General features: G+C 39.1%; 1 protein-coding gene across 2 annotated transcripts in view; it reads left to right on the top strand.

Annotated features, from left to right (window-relative positions):
* The window catches only part of FAM135B (family with sequence similarity 135 member B), a 183,583-nt gene that overhangs the window by 44,576 nt on the left and 126,334 nt on the right, over nucleotides 1-12,673 (top strand). The window lies entirely within an intron of this gene.

Here is a 12,673-nt window from a genome sequence, read left to right as displayed (position 1 = left end):
TTGGATGGGGCCCTGGGCAGACTGATCTAGTGCCTGATTTAATAGATGGTAACCCTACTTGTGGCAGGGAGGTTGGAACTAGATGGCCTTTGAGGTCCCTTCCAACCTAAGCCATTCTGTAATTCTGTTTCTAGGATTCTGCAGGTGGAAGGCTGAGAGTGACAGACGGGGATCTATTCGAGCATCAAGACTAAAACTGTCAAAGACAAAGCCAGGAATGTAATTGTAGGAGTTTCAGTGTTTAACCAGACAAGGCATAAGCTGGGGAGATACAGCAATAATTTGCTGACTATGCTTAAGCTCTGCCTCTCCCCTCTCATCTTTAGGGTACTTCTTTTGATTCCGCAGCCTTTTCAAACAGCATTTTAGGTTGGGGTGAAAATTTTCCTAGCCACTCTGTTTGGGTGTATTTTGCTCTTGTCTGAGTGTTTTCGGCATACCCAGATGATGCTTCCTCAAAGGACTTCATCAAAAAGATGCATGTTTTGAAGCTGCCTTGTCCCATTCAGCAGGCAAATGGTAACAGATCTGCTCTGCCAAACTGATGTTGGTCAGATCTCATACAGAGCTGCAGGTGTCAAGGGAGCTTTGTCAGTAACAGTTTGGAGAAGACAAGAAGACACTGGATGAGGTGGAAGAAGTGCAGACTGGATCCTGATCTTAGTTTTGGCAATGTAAAGCTCTAAATTTAAAATGAGTCATTTTGTGCGTCTGGATTTTAAATGTTGGAAAATTTTGAGCTTTTTATTATGCCAAAAAAACTCCATAAAAAACAATTTGGAGTTCATTTGCTTTGCAGATGATTTTACGGGCACTGCAATTGGGATAAAACAGAAGCTAATTTTAATTCAAAAAGGTTGATTTTGCTTCAGAAGGGGTTGTTTCAGATTTAAATCAGTGTTTTATAATGTTCCAGGGGTTAATTACATATTGTAACTTTGTGTCTGTGGGGCTTATTAAAATGGGTCTTCTGCTTCAGCTGAACATTCTCAGAGCACAAATCACAATCATATTGAAGAAATACAAACCAAACGGACAAAAAGTACAAATTTTACACATTTTTACCCAAAACAGATTCCTGCCCCTTTTCTTCTCTTTATGTCTAATAATGGATTCATGAAATATTTTTAAATCCAGTGGTTAATTTTAGAAATGTTTTGATCTTTTCTTAATGCTGCTGTAAGGATTTGGCTGAGAAAAGTGTATTATTTGTTTCAGAGCACAATTTCAAATTTGCGTTGAGCTGAAATGATCAATAATAAATTCCACCTCAAACTGTGAATCTTCTGATGCTTTTCTAAATGAAATCCAGTGTTGTGTCAGGGATATTTTTATCCCTCTGACACAGAAATCGTGTTTTTCAGGAGCTTCGGCTGCAGAAATAATGGCTTATTATAGGAGAACAAAGAAGGCCAAGTTATTTTAAAGATATAGTGGGAAATATCCTCCCTTGGCATAAGTAGACAAAAAATGCTTGGTCTCAAGCTGTACTGATATGCACTGGCTAAACATCTGACTGCCATGAGAAATATTCCAGGTATATTTTTGTGCAGATTACCTGCTGTTTGATAATTAGTGCTTTTTGTACAGTAGCAACCCACAAACCCATTCAGCTTGACAGATTCATGAGAGCGCTTTTTGTAATTTTCAGAGCTTTTTGTACCTTCTGATCTTAACAGTGACGTGTAGCCATATGCAGAATTTTTCAAAATAGCCATTTTATTGCTTTGGGTGGGAATGGGACCTTATCTATTTTATTGATGGCCAAATTAAAAATGTTTCACAAGGGAGCCACAGAACTCAAGCAATTTTTTAATAACACAAACATGGAGGGTTTCTTTCTCGCTTGGCATGTGCATGAAATAAGATTATATGCAATAAGTAGTTCTTAATATAACTCATCATATGGCTGAGTGTATCGTTTTGCCCATGCAAGTAGAAACAAATGTTTTTCACTATTCTGAAAAACAAACAAATAAAGCAATTCCAACATATGATACTGCAAGTCGTTCTATGTAAAAGAAAGAAATCTGGAAAGGTCAAAGTCTACACTGTGACAGAAGGGAGTGTATGACATTAAATGTATTATTCAGCTTGCAGAGTACTGACACCACTTTTGAATTGGACAGAGATGGTGTCAGAGTTCACTTGATATTTTAGGTGTTCAATATCAAATTTATGTAAGGACCTAGATCGTTAAATTAAGAGTCTTTTGCACTCTCTAGTGCACACAGTGTTGCTATTGATAACATCTTAACCATGACCACAAGTGCAATTTTGAAGTAGGAAGAGGGATATAGTCCTTTCTGTTTTCTGATTTTTCTGTCCTCCCTGAATAGGTGTTTAACACTCATCAACAGAGTAAGAACCTATTCTCTTGATGTCAGTGTGACCAGAATTATACCCAACACAGTTACTCTTGCTGCAATCAGTACATTCCAGGAATCACTGGGCTATTACTCAGTGTGTGATGTTGTCTTTGCTGCCAAGATTTTATCTCAGAAGACACACAGATGGCATGTTTCTGCACATAAACACAAAGTAAAAAGTGCTGGAGCAGCATGAAACATGCTCATCTTGCAAGAAATCCTGCAAACAGAACTCAGCCAACACGAATTCTCTTTTGGAGGATGAAATCATAGAGTCATAGAATTGTCTGAGTTGGAAGGGACCTTTAAAGGTCACCTACTCCAACCCCCTACAATGAACAGGAACACCTACAGCTACATCAGGTTGCTCAGAACCCCATCCAGCCTGACATTGAATGTCTCCAGGGTTTGGGCATCCACCACCTCCCTGGGCAGCTCCAGCTCTCTCTGTCCTCAGAGAGAAGGTTTTCCATCCTTTGGATCATGGCATAATCCTAGACCAGTGAAATCATGGCTGTTCTGAAGCATAAAACACACAGTCAGGAAACACTGTACTCTATGTCTACAGTTGGGATATTGTGGAAACATGACTGCGTTCTCCTGATGACAAAAGATATGAATAGCTTGGGTTGCCTGTCTTCATCTGTTTCATTGTGATATTTACTCAAATACAGGAGAACAGAATATTTCCTAGTTTGCTATTTATGGCCTGCTGTAGTTGTGTTCTCCTGATTTTCAGTGCTGTGTGAGAATTAAATTCCATGGATGTCTGGTTGCTAATAGGAGGATGAAATTTAAAATCTGTGATGAATATTTACTCAATATACAGTCAAGATTATTATTAAAACTCTGAAGGCCTTGCTGAGACTTTGCCTCCTAATATCACACTGTTTTCAGTTTTAGAGCTCTTTCTGAGGGAGGAATCTGGTAAGCCACTGAAAACTGATGATGGCTCCTAAAGTTCAAAAAAATAAGCCTTTATGTTTTCCTGCCCCAAATGATAAGCCATCACTCCTGCGGAAGAAGTGGCTTGCTGCTTTGTTATTTGTTCTAACAACAATTCACATTTCCTTACCCCAGAAGAGCACAAAAATGTTCTCCAGAATAGGTGTATTTCATTTCTGTCTGTGAGCTGAAGAACGTGACAATTTTGTAGCAACAAAACTAGTAATAGTTTGCAAGAGACAATATGGCAGTGGAAAATTTATTGTACAGTATACGTAATTCCTGAAATTGGGAGTTAGCTGAAGGGTTCTATCTTTTCTTCTTGAAAATGAACGGAGTTCACTTTCATAATGCAGTGCCTGTTGCACTTAGAATACTTTTTACCTTAACTTTCCTTTCTACATAGTCACAGGAAAATAGTAGAATATAAAGACCAACAAATGGAATTCCATTTAAAATTACTAAAACTGATGGATTTGGCGTTCATATACAATGCCCCTAATTCAAAGTTTTGGAACCATTTTTAAATCCCATAATTTCCTCTTTTGTTTTAGGCATACTGCCTATAGTCAAAGTTCCACTTAAATGCCTAGCAATAATTTTTGTTTGTTTGTTTGTTTTTGTCTGTTGCGTGTATCACTGAAAATTCTGGGTTTTTTTAAAGGATTGTTTTGACTTTTGTTTTGGACACCATTGAGATGAAGCTATTTAAAATTTAGTTTCAAATGCATCTTAGGTGCCCAGGGATGGGTGTAGACGTCTGGTGATGTCTGTGAGGGGCAAGTGCCTAGTCCTTAAACTCTACCCACGGTTACAGAAGTGGAATTTCTTATCTATCTTTAAAAAGTTTACACCAGATATGAGCACTGAGATTCCCTGCTAGATAAAGGGTGTGACTTACTTCAGTGTAAAATGGGTGTAGAAATATGGGTTAGAGGAATGTCTTTCTAAATGTGTCTGCTTTTTTGTTGTTTTTTTTTTTTTCCTTTTTGCTAGACAAGCAACCTATATTAGACATAGACAATACAGATACCTAAAATAGGTAAGATGAATTTCAGTTTAAGAATAGGATGCATTCCCAGATTGAGGCACCTACATTTAGGTGTTAGTGTACACATATATATATATGGATCATATATATAGGTCCAAGTGTTTATGCTTCCACTGCAACCATGAAGTGCAATTACTAAAAGTGGAATGACTTCAGCAGGATTACTGTTTCAGTATAAGCTCAATTGTTGTCTAGGTTTTTTGTTGTTGTTGTTTGTGTGTGTGTGTGCTTGTAGGTTTTAGAGAAAGATTCAGCTGCCTACTGAATGTATTGCCATCTTAGATGCTTTAGGATGTCTCTTCTGTTCTTCAGCTGCTGCTACAAAAGGGTTCTTCAAAAGAACTCTTCTACATCGTAGGTCAGCTGCCAGTTGTGTCTGATTCGTTGCCTTCACGTGGTATCTCTATGTTTAGGTATTGCAATTTCTCCCAAGGCATCTAATCGGTATTAAAAATAGAGCTTTAGAACATTCATATTTAGTGTAATGGAAGAAAATAGTACCAGTTTGTCATTTGGGCTACGCATTTGTGTCTGAAATATATCCCAAATTACACTTTTCCCATAGCAGATTACTTGGATTTAAATTTACTGGAATCAAAATGAGAGGTGAAAACAGCATTGCTTTTAAAAAAGTGATAAAAAGACCCCGGAGGCTTTTTGTTCATTGCATCTTGTTGATTTTCAGATCAGACTTGAACTATTTCCTTGCACAGCAAGCTGGTATCTAAAAATCAAACTGAGATTCAAACATGAAGATAGTTTAAATTCTGCAAGCACTTCAACCCTTTGGTTGTGTGTTCTGCAAGCCAAATAATGCTTCTGAAAAAAATTATAAGTTCTTCATCTAGATCCTGTACAACAGAGTTAAAATGAGGTCGTGGGAAATCCAATAAATCTCTTGGGTTCTGTTTACGTTTTGTTAAGCTGTATATAGCTCTGTGTGCACCATGAGTTTTCCTCATGTTTCATATATTGATTGCATTTCTAATATAAAACCAATAGGGATTAAGTTTTGATTATAGGACACCCAAAATGATTCATCTGTTACCAAGAATCTGGCTATGAAAAACCTGCAGAATTTGTGCTAAATATGCCTGAACAGGAATATTACTATGACAGGGACTTTTATTTAGGTATTGACGTAATTATTTTTGTGTATACATTTCTGGCTAACTGCATAATCTTGACTTCAGTTTCATGCATGCCTCACCTTCTTATTTAGAGACTGAGAAAAGGCCCTCTGCTTGTTTTAGTGCAGATACTTGATGTGTGTCCTGCATTAGTATCTCATTTTACTCCAGAAGCTTCTAAGATGCTCTCCTAGGATGAATCTTCATTCTTAAGAGACCTTGAATGTTCTCCGTTGTGGTATGGAAATACAAAAAGCTCAAAAAATTAGCAGGGTCAGGATTTGGAGATTAGCCCTCCGTAGCAAATTCAGATACTTAGGAAGTAACGTAAATAATTTTAAAATGACACTGTAAGCAAATGACCTAATGAGTTTCAGGGTACCGGAGGAATGGATTTGTCTTTCAATCTGACGTAAAACTAAAAACTTAACTGCTTCTCCTTGTTTGCTAAAGTTGTTTTATCTTGGGTTTTTTTTTCAAGCCAGTTGCTTGGATTGTGATTGCGTAACCGCAGTGTTGTGTGCTATGTGTGTTGTTATACATCTTCGTCAAGATACGCTTGTTCCTGGAATTGCATTTTAGCAGTGAAATGGGAACAAAGAAATAGAAAGAATACCTTTTCTGGCTACAGTTTGGTTCACAGTGTGTACATGGTGTTGGCTGGGTGATTCACTTAATTTTGCTGATATTACCCCACACAGTGAAAAGGGCTAGGATGTCACCTTCTCCAACATGAGAAATTTCCTTTTTTTAAAAAAAAAAAAAACTTGGTAAATATATCTAGATGAACCAATGTACCAGTGTATACCAGTATCTTTGTGTTTTTATTAAATGGATATCTATTGTTACAAAGACATGAGAATGTGGTGATCAGCAGAAACTGGAATGCAGAAGGCTCCTTCTGACCTCTGACCATCTGAAAGTACTGTTGTGTTATGCAGGTGGCTGAGCACTGGCACAGGTTGTCCATAGGGCTGTGAAGTCTTCTCCTTGGAGATCTTCAAAAAACACCTGGACATGGGCCTGGGTACCCTGCTCTGGTTGGATGTCCAGTTTGGAGCAGAGGTTGGACCAGATGGATCAAAAGGTCCAATACAACCTCAGCCATTCTAGAATTCTGTGTAAGAGAGGCAGTAAATGTTTTGCCCTTAGTAAAACAACAAAGCAGGACTGTAGGGTCCTAATCTTTTACAATGGCGAAACAAGAACACTGGTCTGAGAAGCCAGCCACAACTACAGTCAAACCACTTTGGAAAGCAGAACTGACCTCAGAAACCCCATTTTGAAAGGAGAAAGTTTCTCCCCACCCCATGGCTCAGCATGATACTCTTGTCCGGGTATACAGCTGTGAGCAATGCAGTTCTGTCTGACTTTGGTAAGAAGTATCTCCTGCTGCCATCTGCCTAGACCCTTGCAAGCTGAAGGCTGTGTCTAAATGGCAGTCCTTGTGATTTCAGTGTATAGATACCTTTCTTGTTTTAAACCAGGTCATTTGGACACTAGTGGCAGTGTAGATCATTACAGGCTTAAAAACCACTTCAGAAAAAGTGTGCACTTTCCTGTTCTGTGTACCATGCTGCTACCACCAGACTGCAATCTGCATCAGAAATGTGCACTTTATTGCTGCATTATACGTATTTGTAGCATTGTGTTGGCACAGAGTCTGCTCACGTTTATTCAGTTGTTGGGGAAATTTTATTGTACCCCTTGAGGCAAGTTAAAGACACACTTGTGCTTAAATATAAAAAGATTTAATGAACAATGCATTAGACAATTGTAGTTCCTTAAGCATATCTACAAGGAGGCTGCACATCCTTGTCACCTGCCAATTCATCACATACCCCTGCACCAATTCTGTGAGCATCAGGCACATAAGCCTGGTTTTCTGTTCATTCCCCAGCACCAGTTCTGCTCAGCAAAGGTGTCTCCTGAGCGCTGCATTTGAGGGTTGCTGCAAGACAATGCCAAAGCCTTTCTTACATCATCAGCAAAAGAATCTTCACAGACTGGAAAAGTGGACCCACATGAACCAAATGAGATTCAACAAAACCAAGTGGAAGGTGTTGGAGCAATCGCAGATATGAGTATAGACCAGGAAAAGAACTCATTGAGAACAGCCCTGCAGGAAAGGACGTGGGAGTCCTGACAGACAAAAAGCTGAACATAGCCAGCAGTGTGCTCTTGCAGCCCTGAAGGCCAACAGTATTCTGGGCTGCATCAACAGAGGAGTATCCAGCAGGGAGAAAGAGGGGTTTGTCCCCCTCTACTCTGCCCTTCTAAGGCCCTATCTGGAGAAGTATGTTCAGATCTGTGGCCACCATCACAGGAAGGATGTGGAGATCCTGGATCAGGTCCAGAGGAGGGCCATGAAGATGATCAGAGGTCTGGAGCACCTCTCCTATGAAGAAAGGTTGAGGAAGTTGGGTTTACTTAGCTTGGAGGAGAGAAAGCTCTGGGGAGATCTCATTGCAGCCTTTCAGTATTTGAAGGGTGTCTACAGACGTTTTACATGGACTGTTGGTGATATGACAAGGGGGAATGGCTTTAAACTAAAAGAGGGAGAATTCATGTTAGATGTTCAGAAGAAAATCTTTACTTAGAGTGTGGTGAGGATGGGGCCCTGGGCAGCCTCATCTTGTGGGTTACACCCCTTTCCACAGCAGGGGCATGGAACTAGATGATCTTTAAGGTCCCTTCCAACCTAAGCTATTATTTGTTTGTGTGTGATTCTGCAATCCCTGCTCACAGCCAGTTTAACATGTTCTGTAGTTAGATGTTCTTGCTCTCCACACGCATTACAGTTGCTGAGCAGTTAGAATTTGCATTTCCTCTTCAGAGTGCTAGGAAGAGAGATCTTCAAGGAACAGCAAGGGACATGGCAGGACTATTGTACTGATGGTTCAGCAGCTGCCTTTCTAGAAAGCTCCCTGTCTGTGCTGCCTAACTTTCTTTGGCTTGATGTAATTGGGCACAGGCAAAAAGGGTTTCAGGGAAATAAACAGCCTGGAGTTGATTAGTTTTTTTCTTGTTAGCATATCTTCTTCCTCTTCAGGTGCTGTTCACTGTGCAGCTACTCAAGTAACACCAGAGATGACATGTAGGTGCTTTGGAGAATTAATGATTCACAGAATGTGATGGGTTGCTGTTGCCAACAGCTCTCTGAAGGGAAATCTAGCTCCTTCTCCATCTGAACTGCAAGAGCTCTGCATTCATCTTACAAACCCTTACACATTGCATAAGAGTCATTAGCTCCGTGAGATGACAGAGCAATGTGATTGCACTGTGGCAGAAGGTTTGTCAGGCAAAGCTTGAGGGTTAGCTGTACTGAGATAATGGATATAAGAACCAAGGACTGCAGGAAAAATTACAGCCTGGCTTTGCAGGACCATCATTCAGATGAAGTTTACCAAGATGCTGGCCTGAACTTGAGAAATAAATATTTTTCTGTTGTTCTGATATACCACTAGCCTAATTTTATTTATCAGCTGTATTTCAGGCTCTGTTGTGTTGGTCCCATGTCTAGCAGTGCCTCACTTGGCCCCTTCTTTCTTTTTCAGAGATCAAGCAGTGCCATGACAAATAAATCATCCTTTTCCTCTGTTTGTAAACTACTTAAATTAGCTTTTGCTCTACAGCAAAACCTGTTGCAGTTATTTATATCAACATGGCCCCAAGCAGTTAAAATAAGTCAACATTCTGATTATGGCTCTGCATATTTTATTGCTTATATTTATATCGTGCTGTTCTACACCGGCACCTGTTCTTCCTTTACCACGTTCCAGTTTAACAGTCAGTATTTGTCCAAAGAACCATCATGATGGAAACTGGCCTACAGATTGTTGTTTCTATAGCAGTGAATGTCCCTTGAAATGTATGATTTTTTTTCAGAGTTCTTGTGACATTTGTTAAATATTTGAAATCTAAGGATGGCTATTAAAAAAAAAAAAAAAGTTTTTAAAATAGTCCTGAAAGCAAAATACCATGTTGTATTAATGTATGCAATAAAAATACATCCTCTTACAGAGATACCAGGACCTTTGTTCTGATGTTCCGTCTGAAGGTCTCTCTCTGTCAAGTTCTCTTACCACCATCCTTATCTTCTCCTTCCATTCTCCCAGCCTGTAAGCAGTTTTGGTGACAACATTCCAACCCATGACTTCTTGTCAAACTTTCACTATTCTTGCTTAGTGTGTGAGAGCATTGCGCTGCCTGCAGTGCTGTTGTCTTGTTGTCTACAAATAAACAGTTCAACAGCTCCTTAGCAGAATCACAATTTCCACTGATTTCATGAGAAACTTCAAGGCAGGTTTTGTCAGTGTTTATTTGGTTATTAATTTCAGAGGGGTTAATTAAAGAAAAAGAAGTAGGTGTTGGTGGTCACATGAATCTTGTTGACTCTATTTGCTAGATCTCTATTGATTGTAGCAGGACTCCAAACACCTTGTTCATAATAAGGAAAGTCTAGTTAGTGAGATTAATCTCATGGGCAAGTGACCTTGCTTTACATCTGTCACAAATAAAGATAATCAGTGCAATGAAAGTAAGCTACTTGCTCTGATATGCTTAGTTAGATGTCCTCAGAACATACAAAACGGACAATAACTTGCCAAGTGAAATTTTGAAGTGAATTTGATGAGACAAAATGCAAGATAAGCACTTAAAATTTGACAAGGACAGCTGAGTTTACAGCTGAGTTAGACAGTAGATTGAAATTTTCTATGACCAGAAATGGAAATGCATTCAGAACAGTGCCAAAGAGCATATTATTTATTAGCCTTTCTGTACGAGACTGTCCGTGGTCACTAACATTCAAGACACTCAATTTGGATTCTTTGGTAACAACTCTTTTGACAGAATAGTTTGTCCTCAAGATCAGGTAGCTCTCTGAGTCACAGAATCACAGAATATCCAGAGTTGGAAGGTACCTGCAAGTGTCATCGAGCCCAACTCCTGGCTCCACAGAGTATCACCAAAAATCATTTCCTATATCTGAGAGCATTGTTCAGATGCTTCTTGAACTCTGGCCACTTGGTACCATGACCGCTGCCCTGGGGAGCCTGTTCCAGTGCTGCCAACTCTCAGGTGAAGACCCATTCCTGAAATGAATCAGGAAGTCAGTCACAAGGCTCAACAAGAGCTCCAAACATCACCTTTCCTCCCCTACAGCATCTGATTGCAGAATTTTCCAAGGGGGATCTCTGTCTACTTGTTTATCCTGTCCAGAGGTGGCCTTCAGAAGACAGACAGAACTGTCGTTTAGGAGTTGCTAAGGAATTGAATGGGGTCAAATATCCCGATATACTCCCAAGTACTTAGTATAGACCATGTACATACTTAGTATGTCCATGGAGTCTGGAAATCAGTCATGTATGAACTTGAATAGAATTTTTTAAAAAGTCTGTATTGGCAGTTTTACAATTGCAAGAGAATAATATGTGGTCTGTTTTAGAGCTCTAATTTCCTGTTTAAACTAATAAAAGGACCCAGATCAAGGAGAATATGGCTCCTTTAATTACTGAGAGGACCATACTCAAGCGTGAGAATGATGAGTAATTCTGATTGTGTCCTAAATAGGCAGCAAATAACTTGCTGCTTTTTCTAGTGTTTTATGATTTTAAGACTGATAAAGAGAATACCAGAAAAAAAGGTTCAGGTGAACAGTGGGAATAAGGGAAATAACTGTTGAAGATGGAAGATAATGATGTTCATAGGAGTTTGATTTTTGGTTCTTAGTCACGCATAAAGCTTTAAAACCTCTTCTTTTGGATGTTTTTAAGTCAGGAAGAGGTAAGGAGCTGAGGAGTATGGTGAGGATTATGCAGCAGTGGGAAGCTAGTTCAGGTAAAAGTTTTTTCATTCTGTTTTGCTCTCCCTCAGTGGTCTGAATTTTTCCTGCTATTTTATTTTGTGCATGGTGTCAAAAGCAAGTTATTATTAACTTTGTAAGCAGATAGTAATTTGTGCTGAGCTGAACTCAGATCTGGTGTCCTGACAGGCACGTGCTCACAGAGGACAAATCGAGGTTGATCTTATTCATTTTGTCAAGTGATCTGACCTAAATTTGCACAGCTGTGTTCACATTTAATCCCATCTAATAGCTCAAAGGCTTTATATCTCGTAAGAGCAGCCTACTGGCACCTAACATTTATTCTGGCCCTGGTTCAGTTTTGCCCTACAAATCCTCTGGCAGAACCTGGTATTTTTGTTTTTCCTTGGTAGATTTATTCCTCCATCTAAATACCCTTGAAATGAACAGTCTCTGAACGGTATAATCTAAATTGTTGGTTTTCAGCCTTCCTGGCTTTGCTGACCTGAGCAAATTCTCCAGTATGGATGGGTCACACAGGCAAAATGGGAGCGGAATTGAAATAAGTTTTAATAGTAATAAGTGGCTTGTTTTACTAAGTCACTTTGTTCAGATTCCTGAGCTGCACTGTTTTAACCCATGACTATGGGGACTGTATGTTTGAGGCTGTTGAGATGGTCTGAAGGCTCTCTACTGTGACATGCACCTTTTTTTTATTCTGGCAATCTCATGTTGTTGCTGCTGGTTAAATGAGTATTTACACCACTCTTCAGTGTGAACCAATGAGCTAGGTATCATTGCTACTTTGTGAATTTTAGCTGGCCAAAGAGAAAGTATAGTGGTTCCTGTAAGTGAAATAAACCCCACAAACATAAATAAGGCAGCTCCTTTCTTATTTGCTCTATTTTGAATACTCTTTGGGTTATGAGTCATTTTTTAAGGCTCATTTATTATCTGTCTTCTGTGTCTCTAATTCATAACATTTTGGTGGTAGAAATCAACGAACCTTGGGAAAAGTGATTCACAATATTGCGCTGTTTATGAACATATGTCTACTGAGTCTGACAAAATTGTGGATATTGATTTTCCCAAGAATATTAAGCAGGAAACTTTATATATGTAGTTGTTTTTTAACATTGAAAGATTTTTTTCAGAGCTTGCATACAAACTGAATTATTTGTGTGGAGTATAAAACAGATTAGTCTTTAACAATTTGAACCAGGTTACATGCTTACATGGTGCAGTAAAAAAAACACAAAAAACTACGTTTAATGGGTATGTTTGACTAAGAGCCTTGTATTTTTTTATACCTGTGCTAGAAGTCTTTATTTTGGCTTACAGATTGAGGAAAATTTTCAAAGGTTTACAATAA

The sequence above is a fragment of the Phasianus colchicus genome, chromosome 3 (assembly GCF_987193195.1).
Source record: "Phasianus colchicus chromosome 3, bPhaCol1.hap1.1, whole genome shotgun sequence".
NCBI lineage: Eukaryota > Metazoa > Chordata > Aves > Galliformes > Phasianidae > Phasianus > Phasianus colchicus.
The sequence above is the reverse complement of the archived record's forward strand: the minus strand, read 5'-3'. Positions and strand labels throughout refer to the sequence as shown.